Below are 15281 nucleotides of genomic sequence, written 5' to 3'. Positions count from 1 at the left end.
AAGGGTGATGATGAACTATTTTCATTGTAAAATTATTATTTTGTCAATAGAAGTTGTTGCAGTCGTATATCTCCAGTGTTAGCAATCACAATGTGTCAAAAAAGTCAAATTCGGGAAAGTTACAGCTGTTCAAAAATGAGTGAAAATAATGAAGAAATTCGCCATATTTTGAATTTTTTCCACAAAAATGGTAAGAAAATGTCACGCAAGCCAATAAAATTTGTGAAGTTTACGGAGGCGAGGCTGTGTACTAGTTCGTGTAGCACAGCAATGGTTCGCTCGCTTTCGTTCTGGAAATTTCGGAAATTCGATTTACACTGATGGAACAATGTCTCTGGCGAAAAAATGGCATAAAGTGGGATTTGTTTATTATATGAATAAAAAAAAGAGTAAAAATTTCATTAAAAATACGAAAAAACGTTTTTGACTACCAACATTATATACATTTGTCAACTGCTCATAATGAGAAAAGTCGTTTTTTGAAGCAACACAGCTGGAAGATTTTGCAAATTGTTTTACATGCTTGATATAACCCTATATGTTAGTTCGGATCTGCTAGATATTCTTTAAAAAATTGTGCGCCACAGTTAACTACTCAAAACTTACTACGCCAGCTTTTGTTAATATCATCTGGTCACAAGAACGAGTTGTTTGTAGCAGAATGCTTTAAATTTAATAGCAATGAATTTTTCTTGTAACTTTGACCTTTGCTCAACGGCTTTTGCTTCATACACTTTCGTAGACTGACTTCATGCGCATTCAAGATTCGGTGTAAGCTTTTGATACGCTTTTGAGCCTTGTACCAAAATTTCCCGTCTGTTGCGAAATAATTGTAAAAAAAAATAAAAATTATAGCAATTTTATAAGAGCGCATACAACTTTCCAATGAAGAATAACTGCGCTTAAATAAGTACATTGTAGCAGCGCAATGTTTGAACTACATACATACTTATACAGCGTAGCACGATCCATATCAATTGTACTCATACGCTGCTCGATTTCATATCTGTAAAGCTAACTGACTACTTGCGTGCGCAAAAAATCGCTGACACGTTTACATTGATGCTGTCAGAGCTTCGTTTATTTTCGGGCAGATGCGCACGATTTGCTTTTGACAAAGTCACGAACTGTTATACGTACCTACGAGTATGCACTGAAAATGCCTACAAAGCCTACAAAGCCTACAAACAATGCGCAGAACAATTTAATACAAAATCAAAAAGAGGTAGAAATCAACCCACTTTTGGGCCACAATTCTGGAACAACATAAGCGCTACTGTCGCTGCTAACGAACTGCTTATTTTTACAACAATGCCAACAGACTTACAAGCATACGAGCATTAACTCGATTGCTTATTGCTGAACAGTTTTTGTTGGTCTTCAACAAATTGAAATCTCAAAATCAGATTAACTTCGGTCGACAACTCAAGCCGGCTTAGTTGCCTAGTTGCCGTCGCCAATCAACTCTGCTTTCAGAAATTCTAGCAATTCATCTTCATCAACCAAAGCACTGCGCTCAGAAATAGAAGCAGAGATTAGTGAAGCACAGGCAAAAAGTAGCTGTAATATGTAATGCACATGAGCACATGTGTTTAAGCTCGGCTTAAATAAGTGTAAGAAATTTGCTGACTGATAATATAACCTTCTAACTGCTAGCTGGGCAGATCATGACGGACAAGTCAACAAACTTACATACATCTGTTCGCACTTGGTACTAGTCTTGCAATTGCAACAAATACAGGTATAGTGCTGTAAAGAAACGCTAAGGCGGCGAGTTGAGTACGACTTTGATGTGCTCGCGCTAGCTCCATACACATACCCATATGCCCTTACCTAGATACCATATAGTATATGGTACCGTAGGTAATGACGATTATGATGTCGCTTTAAGTCGCGTTTTGTTGTTTTCGCCATTATCGTGGTCACCGCTGTGACTTGGAGCCATCATAAAAGTGTTGACGTTGGCGCTTCTTTATTACCGATTGCCTGTACGCACAACAACACAACAACAAAAGCAGCCGTCTCCAGCCGCCACTCACTGCTGTGGCCAAAGTAAAAGTCGCAGTCCCCTAACTGCCCCGATCTAGTCTGCCGAGCTGCTCTGTCGCTGACGTCACTGTCGCCGCTTTTTTGCTTATGTAGCTTTTGTGCGCAGCGCTTTTGTTACCCGCCATTTTATCTGTATGTATGTACACATGTAGACAATAAATATTTTGTTTTTGCCCTGTAATGGGCTGACTCGGTGCTTAAGTTCAGCTTTGTGTGCGCACTAAAACCCGAGTCGACAGTTTAACTGAAGCAATTAGTCAAAGTAAAAGGCATGAAATAAAGTTGCATGTGCTGAGGCAACAACAAAAATTAATAAACATACATTAGCGAAAAATAAAAGCAATAATAATAATTCACAAGTGTGCGTGTATGTGTGTATGTGTGTAAAGCCTAGTCAATGCGTGCTTCAAGCGCTTGCACTTGGCAATTGCATTTAAGCTTAGGAGTACGAAGTTCTAAGTGTACTCAGGCGGTGTCATTAAGTTGTAGAATGTATGTAGAAATTCAAAATCTTATATAAACACAGAGAAGTCAGCAATATTTCACAAATGGTCCGATATCAGTGAGAAAATCTTAATTCCCTGTAATAATATCATCAGTAGTCACTCAAACAGCTCTCACGTGCGGCTTTCCAATGCGGTGACGTGCTTCAGAAGCCTATTGAATACTGGACAAAGGGCTCGCAATCGTGTCTTCAGCGTCAGTGCAGCCCAAACAGACAACACAGCGCAGCGGGCATGGCAAAGTGGATGGTGAAATATTGCAGGAATGTAAACAATCTGACAAATATGGCAATTGCATCCGCTGCACTCCTGTGATGAACGCGCATTTTAATACACCGATCAGCGTAGCTGCAACAACAAATAAGCAAATTGACGCCAAAAACAACATACATAGAAGTGTGTATGCATGTAAATACATGTGTACGAAAGTGGGGGAAAAAGTTGGAATTAAGTAGTCGGTGGAATGAAACTGCAAACGCTTAAGATGCCATAATTTGCTGAAAAAGGCAACGCAGAAGGGTGCGCTTGAGCGAAAACGCCAAAAACCAACAAAAACTCGAAAACCACAACCGCGCACTGCAGCTGAAGAAGGAAGTGCAAGGAGCACTTGGCCAACATACCAGTACCTTGACAACACAACTTGGCACAATTATTAAATTTCAGGTGAGAACCTGTTTGCTAAAAGATAATTTCATATTAGTGGCTGTTACAACACGGCTTAAGCGTGTAATGACAATACTGAACAGCACCAACACGGCACAGATGCTGAACAGCTGCAGCATCCGTTGGGCACCACAGTGATGGAAACGCTTTAAAGGCAAAGTCAAGCGCCGACGGCCGGGCATAATCGGCTCGCATTTCGTTATGTTTCACCGTTGTTGCCGCATTTGTTGTTGGTAGCTGCAATAACAAGCGAATACATGATAATAAATAATAATGAAGGATAATGATAACACCGCCACGTAGCCAACCCGCAGCGTCCGCAGCGCAAATGCTCGGATTTGATACACAAACGCACAAAGGCACACGTATATGTGTGAGTGTTGTAAATTTACACTAATATTGGGTAGTCGAATAAGTCTTTTCGTATTTTGTCATTGATTTGATATTTTTAAAGTCGTATATCTCCAGTGCTACCAAAGACTTTGTGTCGTACCATATAAAAATAAATACGAAAACACTTTTTTGACTCCCCAATACTTTAAGAAACTTTTGCGTAGCTGAGTTACTGGTGCGCATGTGTGCGTCTCGAGGGAGATCTATTAGCTCTATTAGAAGCAGATACCTCTATGAAAGTTTCCGTGTCGTGCTTGCTTGGCTTTTATGTCGAGCCACAGTATATTTTTTCGATTTGGCAGAGACTTCAAGCATCAATTCGAAGCCAGCCTGAATTTTTTTTTCGAAAAATAATTAATTTAATAAAGGAAAAACTTGAGAAGTCTTTATTTTCGAAATTAGAGTATACCTAATAAGTTTTTATTCCGGGTTTATAGCTCCTCTGATATCCATTGCTTGATTGCCTTAAGCTTCTGACTTGAACGTTGTAGTCTTCTTGACAACTTTTTTACCATAAGGTGCATTGATGGATAGAAATAAGATAAACACATTAAACTGAGGCTAATTGAACAATGGTAACCTATATATAAGTTATAATTCTTATATAAAAACAAGACCTTCGCTTGATTTGTGCAAGCAAAGAAACAGAGCAGCTTCTCACAAAGAAAAAGAGAATAAATTTGCTGCTGCTTATGAAATATATTCAAACTGTGGTATAACTGGAAAAAGCTAGTTAGATTTATGCACAAAAAAAAAAAACAAAAAAGTAAATTTTTAATTAACGGTACAACTCTCTTTGCCAACCTAACAACCTTCAAATTATTCATTATTCACATATTTATCGTATATTTAACTAAATTCAATACCTTTTATTCTTTTTCCAGTTCGCACGTATGAGAAAAAAGCAACCATCCACCGCTGCCTGCCGTCCACCATTGGTGAGTCATTTTATTCGCGTAAAATTTGCATTTCCCATACTCACCGCTATTCCATGTTTTATATTGCATTAGCATTCGAACATTCGATTTTAATGATTTTAGAGATCAGAATGATTTCAGCAACGAAAAAAAGTATATTCGAAGCCGTGGTTGTGTAGATAAACCATCAGCTGTTCGGACTGGTCCTGAAAATACCCATACCTCTATGCAAATCCACCGCCGCGCGTTGACAATTCGGGCGACTCTCGCGAGTTGAAACAATCAGCGCGGCGCTGACAGGCTGTCCGCCGAGTGGTGATGTGTTTATGTGATTTGTGTGTCCCAGATTTTGTGGAACTGATAAAAAAAAAATGCGCCGCATAGAAAATTAGGCATACAAATTAATCACATGCACGACTTGACTGACTACCGCCGACATGCGCTACAAATTGTGTTCCAAATAAGCAAATATAACGAAGTACTAAGTATGTTTACGATACACGCAGCCGAATCGTTTGCACGAAATAATCGATATTATTTATTTGAAGTAAACAGCGTCGATTTACAGTATTTTCGTTGACATTAATCACGTGCGACTGTTGGTGGCAAATGAAATAGCGCTTACAGCTGCAATCGCTCTTAAAAAAAAAATATTTATTGGAGCTACAAATATTAGCCATAATGTAGGTCACGTTTTTCTAAAATCTTGCTTTTGATAAGGGCTTTAAGAAAGAGTTTCAGTAACTGTGGCATCCTTCTCACAACTTTTTTACTTTGGTGGCAATTGATATGCTTACCGGGTGCGGCATCGGTGCGACTGCAAATTAGTGAAAGCGTGTGAACTGAACTTGACGACTTCTCAAGCATAAAATCTACGTGCCAGCAGCAGACTATTGTGTGCTCGGAAAATCAGAAACACCACCCGAGACAGTTGCATATCAATTTACTGAGAAATCACACCGCAAACGAAGTAGGAGACAATAGCAGGTTGCAGACACCAATGCAACAAATGCGTCTGCAATTGCAACTTTATCTGCGCAAATGTACATGTATGTAGCCGTATGAAGACCTGTGAGACTAGGTGCTGCTGTGCAGAGCCAGGTGGCAATTGTAAAATCACATTTACAGGCACAACAATGGTCGCTGCGCAGCAGCAAGTGTCTTTGGATACGCATGTAAATGAGCTGAGTCTGCGCAAAGCGAAGCGATACGGCGCTAAGCAAATAATTAACCGCAATAAAATTCAAATATTTCATTAAAATTAAGGAACTAAGCAGCAGTGGCAACAAAAAGAAATAAAAAAAAGCTCACTTCCTTTTCAAAAAATGACTGTGCTTTGTAGAGATTTGTAGAATAATTAGAAATATAAGTGCTTACGAGTGTTTAAAGTAGCTGCAGCATTTATGCATATAAAATAATTTAATAATCAAGTTATCTATATTAAAAATGATTTAAATGAAATTATTGATAATGGCATATATTTGCACTTACTTAAGTTTATATTCACTCATTTGCACTCATATTTTCAATTGTGAGAAATTATCAACTCATTTTCCTAGACACACACCATATGTCTGTATGTGCGTACGTGCAGAAGTGTCTAGCTTACTGCCGTCTGGCAATAATTGAAATGTGATACTTTGCGCTAGTTGGCTGCTTGCTTGACGAACTGACAAGCTATTTGACGTTAGTTATGCCTCTATGTGATGTCGATCCATCATAAGCATATGTGTCGCATTGGCAGATTTACGGGATTTCTGTCTGAATGGCACTGCCAGCTGTGTGTAGTAATGAGGATGAACACCTGGCTGTCGCTGCATTTGCAAACAAACAAAATGACAGAAAGTAATGGCTGTAGTAAGTAGTAATAGAAGGCTAACAATTTCAATGCCCGATTTTAAAATATTAGCAGGTTATGCTCACTTGCACATATTCTATGTATGTAAGTAAAAAAATTTTCTGCAGATTTTTTTGACTGCAATGAGTCAGAGTATAATGTCGCTTGAAAATTGTGGAACTGCTGAGTTAGGCGATTTGCTCAGTTGACAGTTCAACAGACTCTGAGGTGTTTGCTTGTAATTTTCGTTGGAGTGCTGAGTGGGTAAATATTTATTATTATTGCTACAAAAGTACTTTTGTGTAGGTGCTGCCAAATAATTAAGTTTTGTAAGTGGGATGGGAGTTGCATACATACATACCTGTCTCTTATACACATCTAGATGTGTATAAGAGACAGGTGCTGAGTGGGTAAATATTTATTATTATTGCTACAAAAGTACTTTTGTGTAGGTGCTGCCAAATAATTAAGTTTTGTAAGTGGGATGGGAGTTGCATACATACATACATATATACTTATTCATACATTGAAATGTGGTCGCTCTTCAGCCATAACGGTAAAGTTAATTACTCTTTGGAGATAAAATTTGACTGCGGCTCATTGAGTTGATATTTTTCGAAATAATCAGCAATGAAGAAAAAATTATTGTATTAAACTCTTTCCCCTTACCTAGACAGTGCTTCAAACTGCAAAGCTTATAATTTCATCACAATATCTAATGAAATAATAGAATTCGTTGGTATTTACAAAGCATTAGGAAGTATTTACAAGTCATTATTTCCCTCATGCTCTGAGGTTTTAATTGCACAAATATGACTGTATGTAAAAAAAAAAAAGTTGAGGTTTCGTTAGAAATACGAAAAGACTTTTTCGACTACCCAATATTACTGCATATTTTACTACAGTTTTTATTAAACTTTTATATGCAATACCTTAGACTGCATGGCAATGAAATCGCGCTAAAATTCAACGAATTCCCCGAAGTTGTGAAGACAGCGCGTGGCTACAATCACTCACCCATTTTGACTTCACGACCATGCCGCCAGCTAACTGTATACCGCTCACAATGAAAAGTAACAGTAGCAATGACAAAATATACACTTGTCGTCACTCACTGTGCCACTAAACGACATATGTTGCTACGCAGCGCGCAAGGAGCAGCACTTGTTACCATCAAAGTCATTGGCAGCAGCAGCCAACTGCCAAACCGAAACGCATTCGCACACCAACTGACCAATGCGCCTCCAAAACAATTCATCATCGTGTGTTGACAGTACGATCGCCATGAGTCGCCAGCAGTTGCACAAATGGGCTACACTTACGTTGCATACAGGCAACTGGATGCTGTTGCAAACCTGTTGTCGCCGGCGCAGCTCACCGACCAACTCAATTTAAATACAGACATGAAAACACGCATGCGCGCTGCAACAGCTAATAACGATTAATGCGTAAATAATACTCAATTCAGATTTAATTGCTAATCGCCACATAAATACCCAGCAGATATCACAATCAGCAGCACTAACTTGCATAGCAACATCTGCTTCGGAATGCTTGGCGCGCAAACGGACACACATTTGCATATGCTTTGGTCGCGGTGGGCATCCTAAGTATGTGGCAAGTGTCGCATAAAAGTCGCGACAAAACGCATTTATTAACTCGGCGCAGTGGCAGGTAAGTAACTTGACTACCTTGCCATTTCAACGGACTCGTTCGCGCTTGCAATCGGTGTCGTGTCATACAAATAGATTACTTTATGTGCGTGGCTTCTGGAGCGAGTGCTTTAGTCAAGGCGACGAAATTTCAATCTGACTCGAGTTTTCTTGAGAGAAGTTAAATCAAAGAATATGGTATTGAGTATGGAGCAAAGATTTGGTCTGATTTCTTTGAAGAATTCTTTATGTGATTAGATAGATGTTTTCACTAAAAAACTTGACTGTCCTTTCCACAAATATCAACTTGCAATTGTTCATGGCAGGACAAACTCAAACACCAAACAGAATAAATAAAAGGTGACTGAAAAATTGAGAGCGAACAACTACGTACAACAACTGCAGTTTAACTAAACAAAACACGAAGCGCTGAGTTCTCCTTTAAGTGTTCGCAGCGCATCGGCTGATATAAAACGTCGTCTCCGCGAATGCGTGTAATCATTTTGTTGCCTCGTTTAATGTGTCGTCGAAGCGCATGCCGAAAAGCGCCGGTCGATTAGATTGTGCGCCGTTGTCCGTCCAACTGAGTCGCATCGAAAATCCGGTGACTGCGTGACAGGTGCAGCATCGCCACGCAGCAAAGAGCATGCGTGCAACGTGTTGCGAGTAGCTCCTGCATAAACACTCGCATAATATGCATGCATATTCCGGCTGCTACCATTTACGACTTCCTGATGTTTTAATCAGCTGTTGCCTGCCTGTCTGTCCAGCGGCCTGGATGTGGCTGCTCCTTGTCACATTCGTTTGCTCACGCCGTCGCGGTCGCTGTTCGTTAAATTAATGACGCTACATGACTTTGCTTGCCCACAAAACTGCAGAGGCGTGTGCATTTAATAAGATTTATTAGAACATTCGTTATTGTTGCCGCGGCGCATGGCTCGTTGGCCTCTTTTCTGCAACAGCAGCACCTTTTCTCAAATCGCGGTGATAAATTGTCAAATTAATCGTTTGGCCTCTTTCGTTGGCTCGATGGCTCGTTGCACATTGGTTAGGTGGTGTCTTATAATAGTTGGTTCAGTGGCGCATTTGCTTTTCTGCCGTTAATTGGTGGCAAAGTATGCTATTAATTTCGCTGCTAAAGACATTTTCGTGCAGTCTTTGGACTAAGGAAATATATTAGCTGATGCGTTCGAGTTTTCGCGTAATTAAAAGTGGGCTTACCGCCCTGTACTCGTTGCACTCTGGTTCTTGAAGGGCTAAACCTTAATTTAGTAACGGTTTTCAATTACCTGCCGCAATTAAAAAAAATCAATTTGGGTAGAGAAAGCATAGTTGCGATATGAACTTTGCCTTTTCATTAATTTATTAGCTTTAATTAATTTGTTGGCAAGCTCTTCCCTTCACTTTATAGATGGTATGAATTTATCATTCCTCGGCTGAATTAAATTGGCAGCTCCATTAAAAAAAAACCTTCTAAAATGGTTAATGATTTGGTTCATGAACCTCATCCAAGCAAGCATGTTCTTTATTTTTCCCCTTAACGGTCGTAATAAGCGCGAAAGATTCTTGGTAGGTTGGTGCGCTGCTTGGTGCTGGTGTCTCTGCATTGCCACCCAAGCCAGTGTCAGTGCTATGGCAGCAGCCGCCAATTGCAACTGTAAATTGTTAGCGTGTGGCAGTAAATTGTTGCAGACATATTAGCGATTGCTTGGATTTACCCGTCTTTGTCTCTGCAGCAGCAGGAAGGGAGTAGTAAATATTGTTTCCTTTGTGTAAATTCTTAACTAGCTCCAGCATAGTTGCTACCACTTCATATTACATACATATGTGTCTAACTAAATATTCTTCTTTGTACATGTGTGTCCAACTAAATATTCCTTCTTGTGTTGCAGGCAGCCGCAAGTGATTAGAGACAACTGACGGATGGCATTCCTGCAGTAAGCGCCATCGGCATTTTGAGGCAGCTGCTATTGATTCGGAGCTGCACTCATTACTGCGGTTCATTGCTCGTGCGGCTGCAGTCTTCTAGTTACTGGCGACTGAGCCGGCTAGTCTATCATGTCGTTCGAATCGACACACGACAACCAGAGTGATTAGCTGCAGCGTATGTCGTTGCGAACAGCAGTAATATGTAAGTTTATATGTTTGTCGCATGTCACTGTGTGCTAGTTTCTGTGGAATACAGTTCGATTAATGTCAATGCGCGCTACGGTGACTTCCGTTCTTCAGTGTGGCCCACGTTGTGCTTGCGGATGTGGCGGTTCGACCAGTTGCAAGTGTTGCCTTTATAGTGGTTGTTCTCAAGAACACAAGCTTTCTCTGTATGAAGCTACAGAGCATGCTAACTTATCTGGGGAAATGCTAAGTCGATTTTAGAGTAAAAATATTTTCTGGAAAGTTTGCTTGATTGCCATTGATTGACAAATTAACTCTGTTTCTACTTAATTCATTTTTGATTTATGGCATTGAAATTAATTAATCTTGCTTAAAGAACAATTTCATTTAACACTAATTTGGCTTTCAGCGAGTCTTCTCCGCATAACTCTTCTTAATTGCCCATAATCAATCTTGGATTATATAAAGTTGCCGCGGGTGGAAGAATACTCCATGAAAGTTTATAATGAAATGCAGCAGAAAGCTTTGGCATTAACAGTTACTATTAGAAAGAGCTGTAGGCAATTTCACAGAAGAAATATGTCGAGCTAAATCGTAATTGAGTGAAAAATTGTTGAACAAAGCGCTGCTTAAATGCTTATTTTGGTCGATTGTTGACGCTGATGGTGATGGTGGTGGCGTGGCAAACAAAAGGTTTCAACCACAAATGAGTGAAGAGAGCTGTAAGAAAACTGATTGAGGTAATCGTTTCTTCTTTGCAAGAAACCGACTACTTCTTCAAACACCATTAAATAAATTCTAATAAATTGAGAATGTGGTTTCATTATAACATTTTTCAAATCAAAATCAGTGCCATAAATAACCCAAATTAATTAAGCGTAATTTTCTGTCAGCGATGAATGAGAATAAAAGAGAAAGTGGCAACAGCGCAATAAATCAAAAATATTCAAACGCATAAATAACCATAGGTAAATGGCAAGGGTAAAAAATTCGACACACACATTCGTGGAAGCAAATATACAAATATAGATGTAGACGTTCTCTAGCTTATGAGGTGTATTTTTGTTATTGTTTTGATCGGAGAGACACAACTATTGCTTTTGTTAGTTTTTTTCAGTTATTTTCGTATGTTTTACTAATGCTCCATCAAGTTTTTGTTAACAAACTGTCTATAATTATTTTTTGGTGAAATAATATTTTTTGCCTGCTTTGGTGAAAGTTCTTCGTCTTTGGGAGATTTTTCTGAGAAAGCATTTGATACTTTTACTATCCATTTAAGCTGCATGTGATAGAGAGATATTAAAAAAATATGAATGCATGCCATATTTCTAATAAATCGGCTGAGTAGAGCCTGAAATTTTTTGACATATTAAAATGGACGAACCACAACTCAAATTGGTCAAGTTGCCATGACACTGAAAGCGCTATTACTTCGGAAATATTTTCAGATTTGAAAAAAAAAACCCTTTTGGAGAAATAATTTTGAATATTTAAACTGTCAAAATATCGAAAATTTTGATTTTTTTTATGTAAAGTTTAAATACCCACTTAATTGTACATTTTGTTCGGATTTCAGAATATATGCCTTCCTATTTTGTTAGTGAATACTTATTTTTATTTTCATAGCGATGTTCTCTTGAACTTACGTGAACGAAAATCTTAGTATGAGATTCCTAAATAGTAATGTGATTCAAAATACAGCGGTTCCTAATAAGAATACAGTATTTACTTATATGAAAAAAAAAAAAATATTTCTCCTAAGTAAATAGTATGAATATTTATTTTTTACTATTTTTCACACTCTTATCTTTATAACGACAGGTAAATGAACACTTTTGTAGATATACGCACATATATACAGACCTTATATACACCTATATAGCTAAATATATGTATATCTCCTTGCCTCTGCGCCTGGTAAAAAACTGGTTTCTAAAATGATTCATCAAGCATCCGTCACAGAGCACAGCGACGGGCCAACAACAGGTAGCTGGCAGTAAAAAAACACCATTACAACAACATAGCAATTGTAATAACAAAGCAAAAAGTAAACGAGAAAACAACACTAGACGCTGGCTGTTTGTGCTGGCCACTTTGGTTTGCTTAGTTCACATTCGACTGACACGACCACCACAATTACATCCGGTAATTTAATGTAATTTTAGATTTTTCTCATTTAAATCGCATGCAATGGAAATAATAAATGGAGAGGAAAAGTCGAACAAAAGCAAAAAAAAAAACACACACCAATATATTTGCGTCTGTGTTGGTCGACAAATAGTATATGGAGAAACAGGCAAAAGTGATAGTCCAGTCGGTGGAGCGGATAAAAAGTGAACTGATTATACAAAGTGAAGTGAAAATTTAAACTTTTATTTTGCTGTGGAACGCTACTTTTCTCACACACTGTTAGCAGTTTGCTGGCATTTTCTTTACCGCAAACACTCCGCATATCTTTAGAGACAATTCTACAATTCTGACAATTTTGCAATCTGTCAAATGTGCCATTAAAATACAGTTTTAATTATGTGCACCGTTTTCAGCGTGTTTCTACCTCTTACACTCTTACCTCCGCCGAGGCTCTACATTTGCCAAGTGCAATTTAAAAGCAAATGTGTGTTGCTGATAATTGCAAAGCAATTTGAATGAAAGCCAACGCGTCAGAGTAGCAGCGCAGAGAAAATACTTGTATATAGAATTGCAAATGACAAAAACCGTTGCAAAGTTGACTTAAAAAGCCAATTCAATGAGTCAAGTGGAAAAAAATGAAAAAAAAGATAGGAAACATAAACACGTGTAGAAATGTACACTTTTGATATTTATCGCGGAGATAAAGTACGTGATCACTCACACATACCTATATATATACACACACACAAACACATTCGCCTTCAAAGATCGCCAGTACTTTCTTTAAAGCCAATACATTTACATGCCATTTCTATTACGTTGCGCACTTTCTAGCATTTAACCGTTAGCGTACAGGGACGTGCTGCCGCTTTGTACGCCACCTAAATGGGCTGATCTAATAAGCGTTTAACCTTATAAGCCCAACTGCCCATTTTAGCCGCTTTGGTCAACCACTTTGCCTGGCCATTTTGGTTGGTTCACTCGAGCGCTTCATCAAATGCGCCGTTCTAGGCGGCAGAATGCTAGCATGAGCATGCAGGTATGTGTATGTGTGCGCGTATGCGTTGTTGCGCGCTTTCTAAGCGCTACGCCACGACTCCAGCTGTGTGCGCGCGGTACAGTTGTTTGATTGCCTCGCTTGCAGATGATTAATGATCTGCGCGGCAAAGCAAACTGTTTTCGATTGCCATATCTAATTTATTTTCTAAAAGAAGCCAAACAAATTAGTATGCCGCGCTCTTGGCATATTTCGTTGGTTGTTTCTAATACCTTTTTATATTAAAAACGCCATTTCACATTTCAGCAAAAAGCTGCGTGGAAGTGAGAAATCAAAATTCATATATAAATAACTAAATTTGTTTACTAATTTTTTCAAAATTAAAGCAAAGCTTATGTATTACATAATTTTAAAGTGTTTGGGAATCACCGTAGAATCGATTTTGGACCTTGTTTTTAGTTTTAATACAAAAATGAAAACCATAAAAATAAATATGCTTGAATTGCAATGTCATTGTTGTGGAGTTAAAACGTCAAAACAATACCGTTTCATTTGCTTTCGAACTGTGTATTGTAAGAGCTGGTAAAAGCAACGCTCATTTACAGTTAGACAACTGAGAAATAACCCATTAATTCAAGCCACAGCACTTGGCAGTAGTAGTTATGGCTGTGCAGTTTATTACGCGCTTAGCATTTACTTTGTTTGGCTTTTATTAGCCAAAATGAGATAGTGTGGCAAGAGTTTTCCACACAAGACCAACTACCGTTGCAGCGCAAAGCACAAATCACCACGTATGCGTGCATATGTATAGGAGAAAGAGAGCGGCAGGCAGTTGAGTTAGCGGTAAAATCAGCGTCATTGCTCGTATAACTGCACAGTGTTGCTGTTTCTTCGTGCGCGTTGCATGTGTGTGTATGCATTGGCTAATGTGTGCTCTCCTATCGCACCAAGTGACCATTACGCTGCCACTTTTAAGTGGCAATTTTACGTTTAAATATGACAGTCATTTCACGGTCGCGCTCGTTTGACATCAAATCGATGACAAAGTCGGCGATAATGTTTAGTGTAATGACGGCGAGTTCGGCGCTTAAGTCTAATGTCTCCGCGCACATTACGCTTGCAACAGCTTGGGAAAAGAAAGAAAACGTTTGCATGGGAAATTATTAAAAAATTAGGTTTGAGGCTAAAGTGCATGATCGGCAAAAAATATAATACAAAATCTTGAATAGAGAATATGAATTACATTTCAGCACATGTGAACTCAATGCAGTTGCGGGCAGTGACGCGGATAGCTTTCAATATTCATTATTCTCATAGATTTCTTATAAAGTTTCGTGATTTCTCAATTAAACGTCATTAAACTGCAGTAGAGACTCACGCTTTAATTATAAAAACTAAAGCTAAAACTCAAATCGACAAACTCGTTTCGCGCATGCCCGGAAAACCCCAGCAAATGGCAGTCAGCGCAGGGTTCAAAAGTGCGCTTTCTATAAACACAGTGATTAAAACAAATATTTTAACCAGCAGCTGGCATTTATGAGAGCGTTTATTGATTTTTCAATTACTTTGCAGCAGCGCCGAAGTCACATTAAAACAACTTGGGTTAATTGTAAGGGCACACACAAACATATTTATGCGCACACAGTTCTCTTTTGTAACAAGCGTTAGGTAAAGTGTACCACGAAATGGGAATTTACAGCACCCAAAAGATCACATGCTCTACGCCATAGCAAAGGCGGTTGTTCGGATGGCGACTCTTTCGCCTGGCTTTATAAGTGGCACAAAAAATAGAAATAAAAAAAACATAAAAGAAAATAGGCGAATGAGCATGTGGGCGACTGTCTGAGCGACTGGGTAACTGTCTAGCTGTGGGTGTGTGCGTTAAAGTTGTCAGACGTTTTTGTTGACTTTTTCGCTTTTTCAGTTTGCCCAGCTTGCATTTGCTTTGGCGCTGCGAACCTTGTGCAGCTCTGCAAGTAATTGCGATGGCATAATTACAGCACAACAACAACCAGAATAACAATA

Source organism: Bactrocera latifrons, unplaced genomic scaffold (genome assembly GCF_001853355.1).
Source record: "Bactrocera latifrons isolate USDA-ARS-PBARC rearing strain unplaced genomic scaffold, ASM185335v1 scaffold_109, whole genome shotgun sequence".
NCBI classification, from domain to species: Eukaryota; Metazoa; Arthropoda; class Insecta; order Diptera; family Tephritidae; genus Bactrocera; species Bactrocera latifrons.
The sequence above is the reverse complement of the archived record's forward strand: the minus strand, read 5'-3'. Positions refer to the sequence as shown.